Below are 22563 nucleotides of genomic sequence, written 5' to 3' on the forward strand. Positions count from 1 at the left end.
TGATATGTATTTATACCTTTATAGATGCTGATGTCTATAATGTATATATGTATATATATGAATACATATGTGTATACATATATATGTGTGTGTATCCTTGTGCATATATACAAGTATGTGTACACACGTGCATGCACAATACACATACACATATGCACACATATGTGTGTATATGCACACATACACACAGCCCACACTATGTATACATATATACTTATATACATACTTATACATATATACATCTGCACACACGCATTTATATTTATATACTTTACAGCATATGCTCTTAGGAAGGTGTTGGGGATTCATTGATTGTTTTTGACTTATTCAAGACCACATAGTAACTCTGTATGTGTGTGTGTATGTAGTGGGACTCAAACACAAAGCTTCTTGCCTCTGAGACTGGCATGCTCTGCCTCTCATTTCTTTGCCTTTCCTAAACTTAATTACTTCCATGGTTTGATGAACCTCTAATTTATTTGTTGTATGTAGGGGATAGTATGCTATATCTTTATTCAGCTTAACTCAGGATCACAGTCTCCCTCCCATACATATTACCAATGTGACCATGTGCATTTCAGTTGATAGATATTTATTAATTACCTACTGTATATAAGGCACTGTGCAAAGCCATGAAAATATAAAGGACCTAAGACAGTCCTTGCCCTAAGGAAGCTCACCATCTAATGAGAGAATTTGACACATCAAAAACCATCAAACAAAAACTTAAAAGCAGAAAGAGTAAATGAATACCTAGTGCAGGGGGATGAGGAAGTCCTATAGCCTCATGGGAAATGATGACATGACCACCTTGAATGCCATCCTTAAATGGAGGATCTGGAAGAAGCTCTATAAGGTCCACTTTCAATCTTCTCCAGTCAGAGAGAGGATACCAAGTGTCGGTACAGGGGTGCTGAGGAGATGTTAGTTTCCGAGTTGATATGATTTTGCAGGATGAGGAGATTCAGGGAAGCGTAATGAAAATCCAGAAGAGATCATCTAGGGAGGAAAATGTTATTCAAAGAGGATGATTCTTCCTCTCATTCTTTTTCATGTTTTGTAAAAACCTCAAAATATCAGTTGGTTTTCCTATTCTCTTACTACATGACTAGTCAACCTCTTTTTCCCCTTCATACATTTCTTTAATGATATATTTTAAGCCCTCCCTCACTCAAAACAAATTCAAGTGCAAGTCATGTCATCATTTCTCTAATGGCATGGTCTTTGGCAATGAAGGAGGAGCACAATTTTAAGCCACTTCTTGCATTTAAGTAATTGTTAGTAATACACAGAAGACTGTTTTCATCCATTGTATTTCTTTCTCCTGCTTTCTTCCCTCCGTTATTTAGAGTTTCCCTATGATCATGAACTTTTCCAAGTCCATGAATTAGAGGCATGTAGAATCATCTAGAAAATGTCTGTTTTAATGTGTCTGTAATCTAATCAATCTGGCGGTTCAGAAGATACCCAACACATGATTTTTTGCCTTGTGTCACTTTTCTATATAGTCCCTTAAGTTTCCCATCAGTTGTCTGTCCAGCTGATTGTGGAGACACTTAATTAAAACTTTTGTTACCTTTTTGGTCCTTATTTTCTAGTCATATACCTCTAATCATGATCTCAGCCATCTCAACATTCATGAATGTTTCTGGTGACATATTTCTTGTCATTCCCATGAGAATGCCCACAATAAAACACTACGATGTGAAGTTTTGTCTGCTGAAATCTCACTGAAAAGATCTCAGAGAGAGAAAAAGAGAATGAAAGAGAGAGGGAGAGGAAGAGAGAGAGAGAGGAGAGAGAGAGGAGAGAAAGAGAAGGAGAGGGAGAGGGAGAGACACACAGAGAGAAAGTCAGAATGTGTAATTATATTACTTTAGAGAACTTTGCTAATTTTTTTACATATTGTGTCTTTCATCAGTCCCTTTCTCTCAAGCAGCTTCTATGGTAACAACTTCATGGCTTCTCACTAGTTCTATTTTCATAGAAACTGAATTTGTCTTCCTGCCTCCAGTCTCTTCCCTCTCTAATCCACTCTCCACACATAGTGCATGGAGTCCTGGGCCTGGAATCAGGCTAGACCTGAGTTCAAATCTGTCCTCAGATCTCTGCTAGCTGTGTAACCCTGAGGAATTCACTTATGAATTCACATGAACAATGGGGCCAATTATATTACTTACTTCTTAGCATAATCATAAGGATGAAATGAGATCATATTTGCAAAAAAAATTGCAGACCATAAAGCCCTATGTGAATGTTAGGTATTATTATTATTATTATATTCCTAAAAGACAGATCTGATTGTGTCCCTCCCTTACCCAGATATGATCTTTACCTTGGTGTTTAGGGGCGTCCACCATATGGCGGTCAGCTTTCTCTCCAGCTTTTTTCTTCATAATATTCCCCATCACCCACTCACTATTTCATCCAATTTATCCTACAGCTGTGCCTCGTGTGCAACATTTAATGCTCTACTTTTATGTCATGTGAAACACGGGCTTCGTTTGTGGAATTCACTTTTTCCTGATCTGTTAAAATCTCTGGCTTCCTTTAAACTCTGGATCAGGTGTCACTTATGATATGAGAATTTTTCTAATCCACTCAGCTGTTCTTGCTCCCTTCCCCTTGAAATCTCTAAATTTATATGTAGAGTTTTATAAATTCTTTATATTTAGCCATGTAAGTATTTCCCGTGTTCCCAACTGGCATAATATAAGCTTGTGGAGGACAGGAAGTATTTAATTTTGTCCTTGTTTTCTCAAAGCCTAAGACAATTGCTGATTCATACTAGGTGCTTAATGTTTGATTAGTTATCAAATTTTTTGAACTATCTATTCAAGATTCTTCATTTTAAAAAGCCCAGATGTGTGACCGAAACTGTGCAATTAGCCACTGGTAGATCCCAGGATAGAACCCAGGTCTCTTAGTTTTCAAATTGCTATGTTTACTAATATACTTTCAGGCCCTTGAATATCTGATGTCCTTACTGTGTTCTCTCTTGCCTCCCATCTCTCCACACACACACACACACACACACACACACACACACACACACACACACGCACGCACAGATGCAAAATCATATATATATATGTATATATATATATATATATTTTTATGTTAGTGACAAATTTTGACTATTGCCTGTGAATGCCTGCTAGAGATTCTTATGCTAACTCTTGGAACAGTAATGCAGCTCACTCCTGCAAACCATACACCTTCCTTCTCTTTCATTGCATGCCATGGAGGCACAAACCTTGAGTGAAAACAAGGTACCTTGGGGCTGGAATATTGTACAAATAATATTGAAAATACCTTTCATTAAAAAAAGTCTTTCGATTTTGATAAAGTTTCTTATGATAATGATTTTGAAAGAAATGATAAGCAACTTTAAATGTAAAATTCTCCCCTGCCCCAGCACAACATGTCCAATCACAATGTGTACAATATAAATGAATGGTGCAATTCTAGATGCCCAAGTCCCATCACGATATCAGAATTGGGAAATCACAGACACTGCGCTAAATGCAAAATCTTCAAAAGTTTTTCCAAAGAAGCCTTAGCACTTGATGACAAAGCAGATTGCAGTATTCATAATCCTAACCACATGTATTATTTCAATAACTATGATGATGAGAATAAGTCTAGTGGAAGGACGATTTCATATTTCCCTCAATTAATGCATGTTGTGAACTGGAAATCCCATCTATGCCCTCCCATAAATTTATATAAGCGGATGCTTATATATAAGAGTCTGCTAGATGTGCTTATTATTACTTTTTCTTTGATTATTAATTTAAATTTATTATATTTATTTTTATACATTATATACGTATGTCTTATATTTATATACATATATATTTGTTAATTGATGATATCTATTTAAATAGATAATATATTTATCGTTAATATTGTTATTTACAAAATAACTGTGCAGAAGATTGCTAAGGATTTAAAGCAGGAATTCTTGACCTTTATTCTTTTCTGGGTCCCTTTGCCAGTTACGTGGTCTAGTTCCTTTATAAGAATATTTTTTTTAATTGAAGGAAATGTTAAATTGCAGCTAAAATTTGGTGGAAAAATGTCACTTCCCCCTTCCCCCAAGGTCAAGGAATCCTGAATCTCTTCACATACATCTGTCTGTGGGGTTGGTGAACTTCCAGGTTGAGAACCCTTAATTTAAACTGAAGCAGCAGAGTATTCTGGATAATTTTCTGGACTTGGAGGCCAGAAGGCCAAGGCTCAAAGTCTGCCCCAGATGCTGCATGTGTTACCCCATGGCAGTCAGTTAAACTTCCTTTGCTTCCTCTTTTATAAAATGACTGAGTTGGACTAGATGGCCACTATATTCCCTTCTGGTTCAAATCTGTGCTACTCTTATCCTATAATAAACACATTATTAAATCTGTTGCTAACATCAGTCCTGTGAGGTAAGTGGTTTTATCCCTATTTTATAGATGAGCAAGACTGTGGTCATGTGAAGTTAAGTGATTTTCCTAGGGTCACATAATGATGAAATGTATAAGGTCAAAAGCCACATATTCCCAAACACATATCTAGCTCTCTATATACTAGTTTAGGCTGCTCCCAAATTAAATTAAAATTAAAGTAATTAAAATTAGCTAAATATTGAAATATTAGGACAGATCAGTTAGCCATGCCATGTAGGGAAAAGCTTATTTCCCCCTAAAGCCATAGACTCCTACTTGTAAATTACTTCCTCTTTATTTGCCATTTCTTTGGGTATATCCTTTTTCATTTCACAGTTCATCTGTTAAATAAAAAGGGATTTGACTCCCAATGATTCACTGAGAAAACACCTGAAATCCACAAGCCACTAATAACCTACGGGCAGGCATTAAAGTTTATAGGTGGAAGGGAAGCACTTCTTTGATCTTATGGTAATGGAATGAAATCTTACAAGGACAGAACATTTGATGGGATATTAATCAAAGCAGAAGCAGCCTCCCCTAGTCCAGGAGTGGCTAGGACAAGTTGGAAGCCTGACATGGTGCTCGTGATCATCTTTGGAGCCCTCCAGCCCCTGCAGAGGGTCCTGATGCTGCCACATTGCGTGCCAGACCTGCTGCTTGGCCCGCATTAACTGCTTCTTGGTGCCACTTTATTTTCCTATATGATGAGCCAAGGGACATGCTCTGAATATCACTGTGCCAAGTAGAAGAGAAAAAGCAATTTTAGCAACTGACTTTTAGAAAGAGTGGTGCAAGTGATCAATAACCCTTACTAATTATTCTTTGGCCTTTGGGTCTAAAAAGAGGAATTAAAAATAAACAAGCGAATGAATGAATGAATTAAAAAAATGAAGACAAAGAAACATAGATCTGAAAAAAGTACAAGAGGGAAAGGGCACTTGATGTATGCCTATGTATAAGACAAGAAGAACAATTTATAAAGAATTAATGTATAATAGATGGTTGGCATATTATTTGAATGCCCATTATGATTATGTCTGCATGAGACATCAGCTATAGAAAAATGTAGAAAAGGATTGTTTTGTCTATTTCCAGATACATGTATAGTTAAAGGAAGGTGTATGGATAGTTCGGTAGACAGAAATACATAGATAAATATATATTTATAAATATATATATATAGATGTATGTAAATGAATATATATACACACATATACACATATGTACAGGCACACGTATATCTATATCTATGTATAAATAGATATAAAATCAGCTATTGCTAATTCCTACTTGTTCATCTGTATGCTGAGATAAAAATTTGTATATGGTATGAATATATATGCATATCTATACACACATATAGATATAGATCTATCTATCTGTGTATGTACATATTTTTCCAATTGCAACCTGATTATGAAAGACTCAAAAATCATTCAAATTCCCATGACCAGCTTCCCTGGTTCTGCATATATCCCCTATTTCATGAAAATATACCTTCTAACTTGATTTCAAAGTGGGAAAAATAAATTCTGTAGGGTAAATACTAAGCTTTTGTCAAGCCATTCATTCAATCAGAGTAAGCAGCTATTAAATGCCAACTATATGCTAGACATTGAGCCAAGGTTATAGATAGAAAAAAAAGAAGTGATTTCTCTCATTACCCAAGTGATCCTATTCCTAGATCCTTTTTCAAAAAGTGACAACCATCAAATGACACCATATTTACGTGACAAGCATCATTTACCACCCTGAAGGGCTTGGTCTCTTGGCTATAATACAAGTATGAGTCAAACAAATTCTTGGACTATCAGTCGCATCCCTAAGATTAATTACTTAAAAAGGAAGAGTGACTCAGCCATATATGTCTACTTAAGACAAGTTGTTTTTTTCAACTTGTGGTGATAACCATCAAAAATGATATTGATATTTCATTATAATTGCTTACTTTTGTAACCCTTTGTGTGCTATTTTATACTTTTAAGAACATTTGAGAACGCATATGTAGGCTTCACTAGACTACCCAAAGGAGTCTATGAAAAAAAATATGCAAGACCCTTTAACTCAGGTGTATTTAGAGACTGATGTGTTATTTTCCATGTATCCTTTAGTAAAGCCAATTTAATCAAACGTATCTGTGAATATGTTCCATTGTGTCAGGTAACGGGACTCCTCTGAACCCAGTACCAGGACAGTATGCATTATCAAGTAAATAGCTGGGGATGTTTTTTGTCTTTTGTTTTTGATAATTACCAACTGAGTATGTACATTATGAAATTTATTTATTTTGTGTTGGTTCTCCACTTTTTCTGTTACAATATAGATATATAGCCTTTAGTTCCCAAAACCTTTGCAAGAGGGTTAGCTCTGATATATCTTATCTGCCTACAATGGCATCATATATAAGCCTACTGAAAGACTAGATCCTTTTCGTCTGGATCTCAGTCCAGTTTGGGGAAGTTTAACAACGAATTTTCTCAGTTAGTGATTCTTGGATAAAGCCCCAAATCTTGAATCTGGCATTAATTCCCCATGAAATTGACTTGCACCCAGTATTATTTCAGATTTCTGTCTCTAATGGATCCTCTATTTCAATCAAACTGGCTGGCTGTTCACTGTACATGATATCCCATCTACTTGTCTTTACCTTTGCACAAATCCCATTTGACCACCACCACCACACCCATGGCTGGATACCTGGAAGACACTACATGTTTAACTCTAACTCATTGAAGCCTTAGCTTCTTCCAAAGCACTAGTTTCATCTCCTGTGAAAAATAAAACAACCAGAAAAAACCTTTTCTGACATGTCTTCCCACAGTAGTTATTACTTTCCATCTTTAAAAATAACAGTGCATTACTTTGTATCTTATCTCAAACACTTACTAGCTGTGTGATGCTGAGAAAGTCATTAAAACCTATTTGCCTCAGTTTCTTTATCCATAAAATGAGCTGAAGAATGAAATGGCAAACCATGGGATCATAAAGAGTTGAACACAACTGAAAGATAATTGAACAATTACGTTGGCATATATGTTTCACACATATATGAGTTTATATATGCACACATGTACATATGTATGCATGCATAATACACAACTACATATCTTTTAGTTAAACTGTCTATATTTTTAAATGTTTTTGTCTCTCTCACTAGAATGCAAAGTTCTTGAAAATAGGAGTTTCTTTACACCTATATCTCTAGTGCCTAGCAGATAGTAGCTGCTGAATAAATACAAATTTTATTGATTAAATAATGATTTTTCTTTTCAGTAAAATCTAAGCTTATTGAGACTCAGGCTATTTCTTTGGGTTCTTTTCAGTCTCAGTATTTGGTGCCTGGTCTTCCTTACAGAAAGTTTTTTTTTTCTTAATAAGAATTTGTTTAGTTGGATGTTTACCCATGGAAACTTTTTAAGACTTCCTACTAATTTGTAAGGGGACTGGGATCAGCCTCACTGAATGAAGTATCCATAGCAATCATGTCATGACAATTCCCTTTAATCTCTTGATCACTTTCATTTTCAAAATAATGTGTTTTATTTTATTTTTAAAGCAATATATGATCATGGAAGCAATAGTCATATAGTTGGTAAAGAGATATCCTCTGAATTGGGAACACTAAGACAGGCCTGAAAAAATCACAGTGTGATACAAAGCACACTAGATCAGAAACTAAGATACTGTCGAATCTAGACAAATACTGGTAAATTGTGAGACTCTGGGTGGATCACTTGAGCTTTCTGGGCTCTGTTGAATGAAGGAGTTTGACTACAGAGTTACCAAATTTAACAATCCAGGAAACAGGTATTGAGGACTTCCTATGACCCAGATGTTGTCAAATGATGAGGCTGCAAAGATCCCAGGAAATATTAAATTGCTGTCTCCAAGTGATTGTGTATATCTGTATGGTTGTGCATATGTGTACTTTAAAATTTCATAGATTTGTAATTTTCTCAATTTTATTGCTCCTTTAATTGTTACATATCTTAGCCCCATCAATCAATTTCCCTGTGGCTTCAGTCACTGTCCCCATGACTTCTTGGACCAACATACTTTCTTAACAATCACTCCCCTGTGTGTGATGCTTTCATTATTAGAATGTAAACTCCTTGAGTGTAAAGGCAGTCAGTTTCTACTTTTAATTAATTAGCACTACGTTTATGCTCCTTCTTTCTTTCTTTCCTTCCTCACTCCCTTCCTTCCTACAGTTTACAAATTGTTTTCTTCATATAGCCCCAAATGTAGGTGGTACAATTATCCCCATTTTAAAGATACAGACCTCAATGAATAGCAGAGAGATGATGTGACTTACCTAAGATCATTGTTGGGCCCTTGTGGGTACACTTGCGCACACACACACACACACACACACACACGCAGAAACACACACAATGTGGCTTTAATTTTATTTTCAAAATACTATATTTCATTTTCATTTTCCTTAGTCATGGGATAACTTCCAAAAGATTCATCTAAATGTTGTATTGAGCTTATGTAGCTCTAGCTGAAAGCTAAGGGAGATAGGTATGTAGTGCATTCATAGTTGAACTCCTTCCTAACATCTCAACACAGTACAGTATATTTCTTAAACTTCAGTACTCTCTTCTCATATCTCTCTAATTTTTTTGCTGATGCTCCTTTTCCCCTAATACCACTCATATAAACCTTCTGGAAGTCTCTCCTTAATTGCATTTTTTGCTCTTTAGTCATTTTAGTCATGTCCCATTTGACGTGGTCCCATTTGGCGTATTCTTGGCAAAGATCCCGCAGTGGTTTGCCATTTCCTTCTCCAGCTCATTTTATTGAGGAGGAAACTGAGGCAAAGAGGATTAAGTAGTTTGATCAAGGTCATAGAGTTAAAAAGTATCTGAGGCTGGATTTGAAAATAGGAAGATGGGTCTTCCAGACTTTAGATCTGATACTCTATCCATTGTGCCATCTAGCTGCCCAGTTTATTCAATAATTAACATACATTAAAGTATTTCCTGCCTCTATTTCTAAGCAAATAATCATTAAAATAAAACTGTGTCCATTTAGAGGTGACTCAGTACATAGAGCAGGGGGCCTAGAATCAGAAAGTGGAGTTCAAATCCAGCCTCACGTGCTTATTACCTGTCTGACCCTGGGGAAATCACTTAAGTTCTGTCGGCCTCAATTTTTTCAAATGTAAAATGAAGGTACCTGCCCCCCAGGGTTGCTGTACTGATCAAATGAGATAATATTTGTAAAATGTGTAGCAAAACTCAAGTTTATACATTACAATTTAACATCTTTTACAATGGTCTTTACACTTCTTACTCTTATTTTACCTTCTCTCATCTTCAGGTCAACCTCCATAACCAGTCATCAATACTTAAAATGCAACCACAGTCCCTATCAAACAAAGTTAATTGAATGAATTAAAGTCTTCCTATCTTCCCTTAAGTCACCAGGTGGTTGTTGAAGGTTTGGGTCCTTTGGACCGGTTTTTGGCCAGGCCACCACAATAGATACCTGCCTTGTAAATTTTGGTTTGTGATCGGAGCCCTGAACACCCAATTCTATGTTTTGCAGTTCTGCTACACTGCACTGTCTTTTTATCTCCAAAATGTTATATTTTATTATAATAACATTCTTCAATAAATGTCTAGTCCCTTGGAACATCACCAAACTAACAGGATCTTCATAAGGGCAGGTGGTTAGTGTATCTTCGCTATTAACTGAATTATCATAGCATATTATAAGGACACGTGGTCTTTTCAAGTCATCTTGCCCTGGCCACTTGGAAGTGATACATATAAACTTACCTGGCCAAAAGAGAGACCCTCTTGCCCTTTGCTACTGAATAGTACCCCAAGATACATAACAAAAGCAAAGCTCTCAAGGGGAAAGCTTGTTTCATTTTGTTCTTTTGTCTACCTAGGGACCATAGATAGTATCCACTATACCTTTACGGCCTTATGTCAGGAGAATAACCAGGGATGATGATGACTGATATTTGCATCATATTTAAAAGTTTTAAAAATATACAGCCTATTGTGAAAGGGGTGATGGTGATGATCTCCATGTTATACATGAAGAAATTGAGGTTTTCAGAGTGTAAGTGTTCTGTCCATGGTCAGATATCTAATAAGCTGCTAAGATAGAATTTGAATCCATATCTCTCCTGACTTCAAAGGGAACTCTTTCCACCTCAACAGTCTCCCTGACTAGAGTCAAAGACTGGAAAATTGGCCATCAATTTCATCCTCTTCTCTAGGCAAGTCTTCAAAAATCCCGCCTGCATTGCTATACAGCCTAGTTCACCTTGACTATTGTTTTCAGGGCATATTATTGATATGCCATGTTCCAAAATCAATATTTACTATGGCACTTAGGTTTCTCTTCATTTTTTCTCTTGATTCCTTCCTTTTCAGTTGTGTGTGTGTGTTTCTCCCAGATTGAATACCAGATGTCTACTCCGTTATATAGTAATAGTTTGTGTTTTCATGAAGAACCGCTGCTGTAGTTTAGCTAACAAGAGGGCCATTCCATGGTTGTTTCTACAGTTTAACATTTGGATTGGCAGATGGAGTAAGAAAGAATTTGCCTAGGGGGGAGAGGGGAGATATTATAATATGTTGAAGCCTTTCTATCCCTCTTCAGGACTGTAAAGCAAAGAAATAAAGAGGAGAAAATTTTATTCTCAGAAGTCATGGCATTTCATCATTTACCGTTTTTAGGATTTTTTTTAAGGAGGCATCATATTTATAATCAAGCTCATCCAAATAAATAACACAGAGATGTCACTTTTCTGCCATCTTATGTAGAGTGATAGAGGTCTATAAAACTCAATGATATTCATATTGTGTGACAAGTAACTAACTATTTTTCATGAACCATTGAAGTGAAGAGTGGATATAGAAGTTTACCAGATTTGCTTGCTTGTATTTAGGGAAAGGAATTGACACAAACTCATTAGTTGTTGTCTTAATAATGATAAAGCAGTTAAGCTTACAATGAAAAAATAAAGTAGATAGTTAAAAGAATTAATTAGAAAATTCAAATAAAGAATTCTCCTCCCTTTTTTCCCTTTCCATTTTTCTCTCTTTCTAACCTTCTTCCTTCTTCCTTCTATTCTCCTTCCCTGCCTCCTTCTCTCCTTCCTTCATTTTTCCTTCCTTCCTTTCTTCCTTCTTTCCTTTCTTCCTTCCCTTCTTTCATTACTTCCTTTCCTCCTTTTCTTCCATCCCTCCCTTTCTCCCTCCCTCCCTCCCTTCCTTCCTTCTTCCTTCCTTCCTTCCTTCCTTCCTTCCTTCCTTCCTTCCTTCCTTCCTTCCTTCCTTCCTTCCTTCCTTTTCTTTTCTTTTTGCCACAAACCTTTATAAAATTACTTTTATGTGCAAGGTGGTATTCTACATGTTGGGGATATACAAAGATGAAAATGAGTCTTTAACCTCAAGGAACTTCCTTACTATTGGAAGGAAATCAAGATGTAAACAAATAAGCAAAAACAGACCATATGGAAAGTAATTAGACAGTTGATGCAATATAATGAAGAAAAAGCTAGCTTAAGAGTTTGAAAGTTAAAGTTAAAAGACTTAAGTCCAAGTCTTCCCTCTCACACTTCCTGATTGTATTGACCTAGGTTTGTCACTAAGTTTGCTTCTTTTTAGATAAAAATATAATTTTGTTTCTTACATTCATTCTTCCTGCAAGATATCTACATGTGGATAATCATAAAAATCTCAAATTTTTGGTCAGTCAGTCTAAAAGGATTTATTAATCCTTTGGCACTGTATTAATCCTTTGCATACAAAGAAAGTCAAATACTGGATTCTTCCCTCAATCACCTCATGAGATGAGTCACCATTCACTTAAGTAGATAACATAAATGCTATATGAAATATAGAAAAATAACCCTAAAAAAGTAACTAGCAATGAGGGGAAAGGTATAGGGAAATATCATGCAAAAAGAGGGATTTGATCTGAATCTGAAGGGAAGCCAGGGAAGTCAGGAGGCAGATGTTATAAAGCAGAAAAGTCTTGGATTGGGGGAACGTCAGTCAAAAGTTAAAGGGAGTTAGGAAATGTAATGCAAAGAACATAGAAGAGCTCAGTGTAACAAGATCATAGAAGATAATGGAAGGAATAAATTAGAAGATTAGAAAGGTGGTAAACTCTCAGTTGTAAAAGCCTCTACTGGGAAGAAGAGAAACATGCTTAGGTCTGTGCTTTAGGAAAACCAGTTTGACAAAAGAATGGAAGGTGGATTGGAAATGGTAGAGAATTGAGCCAATTAACTTGAATGCTATTACAATAGTCAAGGCACAGGATGGTGAGAACTTGTACTGGGTTGGTGACTGTGAGTAAGAAGAAAGAAATATATAAAAGAGATGTGAAGGAAGAAATGACATGATTTGGCAAAAGTTTGGCTACATGTGAATGTGAATTATGAGTTAAGGATGAGATCAAATTTTTGAGCTTGGGTAAGGGTAGGTTGGTGGTGCCCTAGACAGTAGTAGAAAGGATGGAAAGAGGGGATATTTAGGGAGGGAAAGAAAAGGAATTCTGTCTTGAGGGTGTTGAGTTTAAGATCTCTATGTGATATCTACTTTGAGAGAAAGAAAAGGCAATTGGTGAATAAATATAGAGTTCTGGTATGATATTAAGATTGAATATGTAAAGTTGGGAAACATCAGCATAGATATGATAATGAAAACTATGGGAACTTGAATTAACCAAATGATATCCTACAGAAGGAGAAGAAAACAAAGCGTAATTGGCTTTGGTGGATATCATGGTTAGCGAATATGGTGATGCAGAAGATTCAGCAGAAGAGGTTGAGACAGAGCAGAACAGAACCAGGGAAAAGCAATGTCATGAAAACCTAGAGAGAAGAGAGTACCTATGAGAAGATGGCAATTTATAATGTGAAAGGATTGAGATAGTTTAAGAAGAATGGTGGTTGAAAAAAAGTCCATTAGATTTGACTGTAAAAGAATTGTTGGCAACTTTGAAAACGATGACATCAGAAACCACACTTCCTGTAAGTCACTTGCTCAAGATCACTTAGCCAAGATGAGAAGGAGAGATGTAGGATAATAGCTAAGTTCATCAGTCGAGGGTTTCAGGGTTGAGGAAACATGAACATGTTTGTAAGTAGCAGTGAAGAAGACAGTAGATAGAGTGAAATTGAAAATTAGAGAAAAATTGAGAATGATAGATGGGACAGTTCTCTATAGTGTGAGAAATGAATATTTCTCTCTTGTTTCTGACAACTAATTATTATATTAGTACCAAGGTTTTCCTCTTTTCTTCTTCTTTATCCAGAAATCAACCAATAAGGATCATATCTCTTAAATATTTATCCAGGCCAAGCTCTAATCAGACAGTAAAAGAAGGTTGAAGTTAAGGCTAATGGGTGTCTTCTTGCTCATTGCATTTGCTCAGACAGGTCTGGGAAAATGTGGATCTTCCCCTTTTTCAGACAGATGGTGTGGAAAATGATGCCTTCTTGACTAAGATTTGGGTACCTTGTGTCATGCATCCCAAGACCCTCATGTTAATATAGCCTGCCTCCCATTGCATTAACCAGTCAGAGTTGATTGGTACCCATCAGGAACTCCTACTCTTCAAAGGGCATATTAATTGAGTCCAAATCCATGAGGGGATGTTTGGTGTAAGAGAGAAAACCAAGTGACTTTCCTTTTATTAATAACATGCTGGCCTTCTTAATAAAATGATTAAATTATCCAGAAATGATATCTGTTTAATTGTCACAGTGGAGCATGAAAAGATGAGACTGCAGGACTCTGGTCCACTACAAAAGACCTGAAAGGATGAGGAGAAATATGAGGTATGCCTGTAAATGTAGTCAGGAGATGAATTATAAAAGGCTTTGAGGGTCAAATAGTATCAGTTTTCTTTAATATATCTCTATTGGCACAATCTCAGATCCTAGAAATATTCACAGGAAGATAAACCCACTGGATATTGACTTGACTGCTTTTTGGCATCATCAGTTTGTGATGGTGACATCAGTGGTGGTATTTGACACATTTGAAGAATGTGCAGAACAAAGTGACTTCTCCAATTTAAAGAAAGATCAAATTAGCTTCTGTCTCTCTGCTATTCTCTGCTCTCTATTCTATCACAGACACACACACACATACACACACACACACACACACACACACACACACACACACACACACACACACACACACATACCAAGATTTGACATTTAAAGAAAGAGAGGGAAAATGCCTTCCTCTTAGCAGTGACCAACAGGATCATATTTAAGTCACTGTACATTGCCATTTAAAGATGTTAGGAGAGATTTCTTAGACAGCTTTTTTTGTCATTTTCCCCAAATGATCTTGCCTCACAGAAAAGAATGGTATAGTATTGTATAAATTGCTTGAGGTATATTTTTTTCTTCTTCTTGTCCCCAGAATTTGGGGACAAATCCTATCAATTTCTTGTCATCCCCTCAGGTATAAATTAGAACTGTTTGGTTATATCAGAGCCTTTTCCATATCCTGTCCCTGACATCTCCATATATTTATCATTTCTATTTAGATGTTTGAATCTGTTTTAACTTTTAAACAAAAATGTAAAAAGCATTTAGATGATCCCTCTGTTGTTTCATTTTAACTCAAAAAATACCATCCATGTCTCTTCTATGAAAAAGATGTTCATTCTTTTAAAAAAAAATGAGAGAGGATAAAGGAAGAAAGAAATATTACTGCTTATTTCAATAGTATATAGATGCTTGGATGAGAGAATTCTATGTGAATATGTTCATCTCAATCACTACTTGCATTAGTACTGACATTCAGACAACTCTTTAGGTTTTAATTCAATTTTGCTTTAATTCAAGCACTTGAATGGTGACATTATTAGATTGCATTTTTATTCAAAATCATTCTTTGTATGCTTGACAACATGTATTATTGATTAGAATGTATATTATATATATATATATATAATTTATATTTTATATTCTACGGTAAATTTTATGCACAGAATAAACCAAGCCAGCAAGGGAAAAAGTAACTGTGGTCTTAAAGCAATGGAAAGAATTCTGGGCATAAAACCAAAATCATAAAACTCATTGAAATGGCAGAAATTTCAGAGCTCTTTTATTCTGACCTGTAAACAAATCAGGATTTTTCTTTCCAACCTAACCAACAAGTTGCCATCAAAGTTCTGCTTAAAGATTTTCTGATGAAGGAATCTTATCATCTCCTATATTGGGTCACTGGACTTTGGATCAGGAGAAGGAATGAATCTTAGAGGTCAGTTAGTCCAATTGCTTCATTCTGCAGATAAGAAAACTGAGGGATTTTCTTTTGAGAACTGAGAATTCAAGTGACATATGAAAGCTCTCAAAAGTGGTTAGTAGAAATGGAATTCAAAATCATGTAATGCAATGTCAAGTTCAAGTTCAGCACTTAGCCTTGTGCTTAGTATGTAGCAGGCACTAAATACATGTTGATTGATTGAATGTTCTTTCCATTTCAGCATGATTTGGATAGTACTAAGTGCTAGTAAAGTTCTGTCCTCTACCTTCACCTTTTACAAATTGAACCAAAATTATCCTCTTTGTAAATTTCCAGAAATCATATTTGAATCTTGACTATAAAATTGATGAGCTTTGTGAATGTGGGCCAGTCACTTTACATATATGAGTATCCTTTTTGTTTTGTTTTGTTTCTGAATCTACAAAAAAAGGATGATGGTATTTATACAGAAACTTGATTTTAGTTACTGGCTCTGTTTTTCATTTGTTGTATTGCCTTCAGCAAATCACTGGTTTTCAAAAAGAAAGAATCCTCATTATCATCTAGTATAGCCTCATTCACTTTATAAAGGAGTAAAATAAGATGAAGAATGGTTGCATAAGTTGTGCAAAGTCACATAAATGGGAAATAGAAACATTAGAACTCAGGGCCTCTTACTCCAAATCTACTGGTCTTTACACTACATTAAATGTCACAGTATGTCAGTCAATTTGTTCATTTATAAAAGGAGTTCAGATAAGATGGTATCTAATGTTTCTTTATGTCTAAATTCATAGGATTATCACTAAATATATTGGAAATTGTGAATTGCTATCAAGTTTATTGCTGATTTGTTCTTAAAGTATGTCTAATGTAAAATGTATTTAATCTGATTAAATATTTTATAGGAAATACTGCTGTTCTTACAAATAAGCAAAAATTGTGTGTCAATGTTGCTTTTAATTTTTTCTATAAAGCCAATAGCCCAACTAACTTACCGTTAACTTCTATTTTTTTCCTAGTTAGAACTAGATCTTGATTTCACTTCTCCAGTAGATAAAAATTATTTTAAACACTTTGCATACAAGAAAAAAACCCTGATAATTAATTTAAGAGTGGGGCTAGATGCATCTATCAATCAATTACCCCATTCCACTTAAAGTATGTAATAAGATGAACATCTTAACCATATGAAAACACACTTTAATGAACTAATTAAAGATGCTAGATTAAGTGAGCAAAAAGTCCTTGAAAGCCATCAAATGGACTAGAGTGAAGGTGTGATAAGACTTCTGTTCTGATTGGTAGAGTAAGTTGATTGTACCCTGTGGTTTGTATATAAAATACCAAATTATTGTTGGAACTGAAAGATTTGAGTATTCAATAGGTTACTGATGTTAGTAATTCCAGCTACATTTCTAAGAAGGAATTGCTTGGAAGTGGGGAGGGAATATTAGACCTTAACCTATTCCCAGGAGTGTTATGATGCTCAAATGAGATAGTTAATATAAAGCACTTTGCAAACTAAAGTTTTACATATACATACATATATACATATATACACATATATACATGCATATATACGTGTGTGTGTGTGTATGTATGTCAGTTACCACTCTCATTTTTGCCATTACTGTTATACTGTTAGCCTTCTGTTAGCTGGTCTTTAGTTCAGTGATGACTTCATTTTCTAAGCTTTCTACTGCACTCCTCTTAAGCTCAAATAATGTTTACTCAGCAATATAGGGGCATGTGGCAGTTATTGAATTACCTAACTCTGAGAAAAAAACAAAACAGCAAAACTATGCCACACACTTTTAACTATAACCTACATTATTAACATTTTCCCATCATTTTCTTAATTCTAATCAGTCAAAGAATAAATCAAGCCCTGATCTGTAGATCGCCTATTTCCCAAACAGATATAGTCTTACTAAAATTTTAACAGTAGGATAAGATGTGCTATGAGATAGTTTTAGCATGCTTCTGCCTCTTCTCTCCCCCTAAATGAAACAAAGAACCTCTTGGTTGAAGGAGGACCTTGAAGACTTTGAAGGGTTTGACATTTGATTGCTTCCCCACTTTCTCATTAACAAGCTAGTGAGATAACCACCACTACCCCCACAGCATCAACTGACATCAGTGCTTTACAACCAAAAGATAGACTGGACACTGGAGAAAAAAATTCAGTTTCTTAAAAAAGAGTAAAGGATAAAATCGACAGTATATATTTACTATAGATTGTAGATGGACTAACATTTACTATCTTCCGGATAGCTGCAGAAAACCTGTATAAATTTAATTTAAATAAAAGATAACAAAAATTTAATTCAAACCAGAAATCATTAAAATAGATAAAAAACAGGGAGTACAAAAATGGAAAATTTTATTGGTAAAACAGACATTACAAATTTTTAAAATCTACATTCAAAATATTAAAAAATATTAATAGCAATTTGACATGGCAAAAGAAAATGTGCTAAGATAAAAATAAAGAAATGTTCTAAACTTGAATATACTACTGAATGAACAAAATTTTATTTATAAATGAACATGTGATTGGAAAAAATAGATCATACATTAGATTTAGAATTTATATGCCTAAATACTCACTCATAGGGAATTTATAAAATTGTTAATATTGCACATCACAAAAGACTTACTGATAAATTTAGTAAAAAACTAGCCTTTGCATTTATGGATCACAATATAACAAGAATATTGATCAATGAGAAAATATGATAGAAAATACAGACCCATCTGGAGATTTAAAATTTATTACAAATTCCTTGCATTAAAGAATAAATTACAAAAACAAAGATTACATTAAAGATAATGATAGCATAATTTAATATGCAAAATATCGGGATTTAGCCAAAATAACATTTAGAGAAAAATTTGTATCCCTGAACACATATTAATAAAGAATAAATGATAAAAACTAACTGATTCAACTTTCATTTCAACTAATTAGTAAGTAATAATTGGACATATACATAGAATGTTTAAAAAAGAAATAATCAAGAGAAAAGAAAAATCCATAAAATTAAACAAGATACTTGAATTGATAAATAAAAAGATAACTTAATATTGAACTTCAATAAATTCAATAAATAATTTATACATTTAATCAAAAGTAAATTAAAAAAATAAAATTTCCCAAATAAAAAATTATGGGAACAGAACAATAAATAGAAATGAAATAAGGAAAATGAAATTAAATATTATGTATATGACTAAGGAGCTGAGAATAGTAAGCAAAATAACAGATAAAATAAAACTCAGAAGAATAAATTAAACAGGCAATTCATGAGCTACTTTATGAAGAAGAAACTCAGTTAGTCATTGAAATAGACTAATGTCAGAGAAATTTATAAAGATATTCATCAGTTACCCAAAAAACACAAAACCAACCAATAAAAAAAGAGCACCATGAGGTAATTTCCCCCACAATTCAGTATTATATACTCCTTATGTTACAGATTATCCATGAATATTGAGGAATAAAAAATACTATTTGATATCTATTCTGAGATAAATTATTCTAATACTCAAATAGTTTTCTGATCTTTTCTACTTGGAGTTCCCTCTAAGAATTCAAATTATAACCTATTAATTCTGGATCATCTGTGCACCTTCTATCTATGTCCTACCAAAAGTTCTCTAAAAGACTTACTGACTTTCCTACACACACACACACACACACACACACACACACACACACACACACACCACATGTGTGAATGTGTATTTGTATATTTGTGTATATATGTACATATGTGTAAACATATATGTATGTATACATTTGTGTATGTGTGTGTTTCTGTATGAATTACTGTAAACCTGTCTGCCATTCTCCCTCACTCTTGTCATTTGAGCAACTTGTCTTCTTTTCCTATCATAAAATTCTTTGATCTCTTTCTTCACTCCTGTTCTTTGACATTCCTCATTAGTTTTAAATTGTTATTTTTTGTACCTACCCTGTGTCTTTTCATTGCCTCTTGTATTTTATTGTTTTAGGACTTACTGTGTTTTTCATGACTTATTGCCATACAATGATGTATGCCAGTAAAATATTTATACAGGGACACTATTTAGGGTCGAGAGAAAAGGTTTTGTAATTTGTCAAAGGCAAAATATCAGCTGTTACCCTCCTTTTCTAAATCTAGATCCTGCTCGCTATTCATCTGTACTTCATGTTGCAGACAAATACAAGTTCTAAGGGATGTCTGTTTATGTGCTTCTTGTTAAAATCTGGTAAACAGAATCTTCATATATTTGGAATTTCTTTATGGAAGTATAAGTCAAACTTCTTTGAGTAATTATACATCACTTCAAGAAGTCCTTCAAATGCCTTGGATCTCAAGGTTATCAACACAATGTCATCCAAAATGAGAGGCATCTGGAACATCTTGCCCCCCATGAAGAATTAAACTGTATTGGATCAGGACTCTATGGAGGATCTCCTTCATAGTAGTTTCATCTGACATTTACTATTATAGCTTCCAACAAATCTTGAATGATCTTCATGTTAAATTGGGGAAATATTATTGCAAAATAGACTTTAGTGTGTTTTTTGATCTTTCCTTTGAAGTTTTTTTTTTAAATCACTAAGTAATAAACTCAGTGGGACTTTATAATATTCATATCTATCAAGTAAATGTGGAATGGTGTAGATGTCCAATATTGAATTCTGTTTCTGAATGTCTGATTTTTCTCTCCCAGTACTCCTATCAAGGAAACCCTCAGTTCATATAAAGATGACCCTCACAACAATTTTGTATGTATGATTAATGCTGTTTTCTTGGTCACTTTTTTTTGTGGGAATATTGGAAGTGAGGGATCAATAAGGTATAACCATCCCTCAAATCAGTATCATATATTCCTTTCAATATCTTGAAAATTGCTCCCTCTATGTCCTCACAACTGTATTATCACCAGCACAGATTTCCAGCCTACATATTTGATTCAGTCTACTGCTTTTGCTGTCTTTGTTCTCTTTAGAGATTTTTACCTTGTTTGTAATCATGCCAGGTACTGTGATGTTAGAATACAAATATGGCAGTTTCACTAACAAGGTAAAAAAAAAAAAGAACCAGTTGATTTTAATTTTTTTTTTCATTTTGTTTTCTTTTTGTAGTACTTTCTGTTTTCAGTCTTGAATATCCCTGGGATTACTTTTCTTATGGTTGAATAACTTGCCAGGTTTTCCTTAACCTGGTTTTACCCTGAACTACTTCTGCTTTATGAAATTATCTTGTTCATAATTGTTTGTCACTGTTCTCCATAAGATTTTACAAATGTGTTAATATACTTTAATCCTGTATTGCCTTTGGCAGTCACATCTCCCTGAGGGCAAGCTAGACAAATAGTTCTTTACTAAGACATTGTGTGAGCCCCTTGGATGTTGTTGGAGAACTAGTTTTCATTGTTTAAATTTCTGGATGAAATTATTATAGTCAGCACCAATGTCTTTTCTGTTGTCAATTTCCTTACTATTATTATTTTAATTCAAAGACTTGTTTAAATAATCTAGGCTTAAATAAAGTCATTGTATGCAGTTTTTTTGCTATCCTTTCTTCTTATGTCTTATAATTTCTAATTTTATCTCTGATAAGTTGATAGTCTGACTGCACAGACAACCAACAATTTCTTTAAATCTGTAGGACCAGACGACATCTATATCAACTCTACATTTGCAAAACAACAATACTGTAAGCAACATCAGTGTACCCTACCTCTGACATCAGAAATTTGTGGTATTTTAACATAATGGAATACAATAGAAAATATAATGTCAAGTGAATTACAATATTAACAAACATGAAAACGGCAAAGGCTATAAATAAATTTGGAAAGAATATTTTGAAATCCTTAAATAAAAAGAGACAAAAGAAGAGAAAACAAAACAATTGTCCACATACTAGTGGAACAACAAATGACAATGGTCCATCAGATCTTCACATGGGGGCTTAGAAGGAAATAATGAAAATATATGATATTTTGTACATTAAAAATCCATTTTAGATGTCAGTTGTTGATAAGTAGGCTTAGTAAGCAATGTTGATATATGATATTAAGTTGAAAATAAATCACTTTTGAGTTCAGAAGCAAATAAGGAAATTTCACTTCCTTTTAATGTTAGCATGGATTTAAAAAAACTAAAATTATTGAAAACATGATAATGTTCTGTACAATCATTTTAAAAGTTAGTTGATTTCAATATATTTTTATTGATGATTAAATTAAGTTTAAAAATTAAAAATAAGAATGAATAAACATTATTATAGATAAAGAACTTAGGGTAAATTTGTTGTATTAATCTGTATGTGACTATTAACATTTTTTTGAAAGTCCTCTGATTTACATTTTTAAAATTTGAATTAGCCATTTGAAAACCCATCTCAATAATTTCTTTTGTAAACATATAATTTAGTTATTTTTCAGTTCTCAACATTTGCTTCCAAAATAATTTGAACTCCAAATTTTCTCCCCATCTCTCCCCATCCCCTACCCCAGACAGCATGCACCCTATCCACCACTTCCTCCAGTCTGTCCTCCCTTCTATTACCAGTCCTTCTTCTATCCCCCTTCCCCTCTATTTTTCTGTAGGGCAAAATAGATTTCTATGCTCCATTGCCTGTATATCTTAATTTCCAGTTGCATGATAAAACAATTCTTAATATTTATTATAAAAGCTTTGAGTACCATATTCTCTCCCTTCCTTCCTCCCCACCCACCCTCATTGAGAAAACAAGTAATTCAAAATAGGTCATACATGTGTAACAATGCAAAAGACTTCCATAACAGTTGTTATAATAGACTGACCATATTTCCCTCTGTCCTATCCTACCCTCCATTTATTCGATTCTCTCCCTTGA

The sequence above is a fragment of the Notamacropus eugenii genome, chromosome 6 (genome assembly GCF_028372415.1).
Source record: "Notamacropus eugenii isolate mMacEug1 chromosome 6, mMacEug1.pri_v2, whole genome shotgun sequence".
Classification (NCBI taxonomy): Eukaryota; Metazoa; Chordata; class Mammalia; order Diprotodontia; family Macropodidae; genus Notamacropus; species Notamacropus eugenii.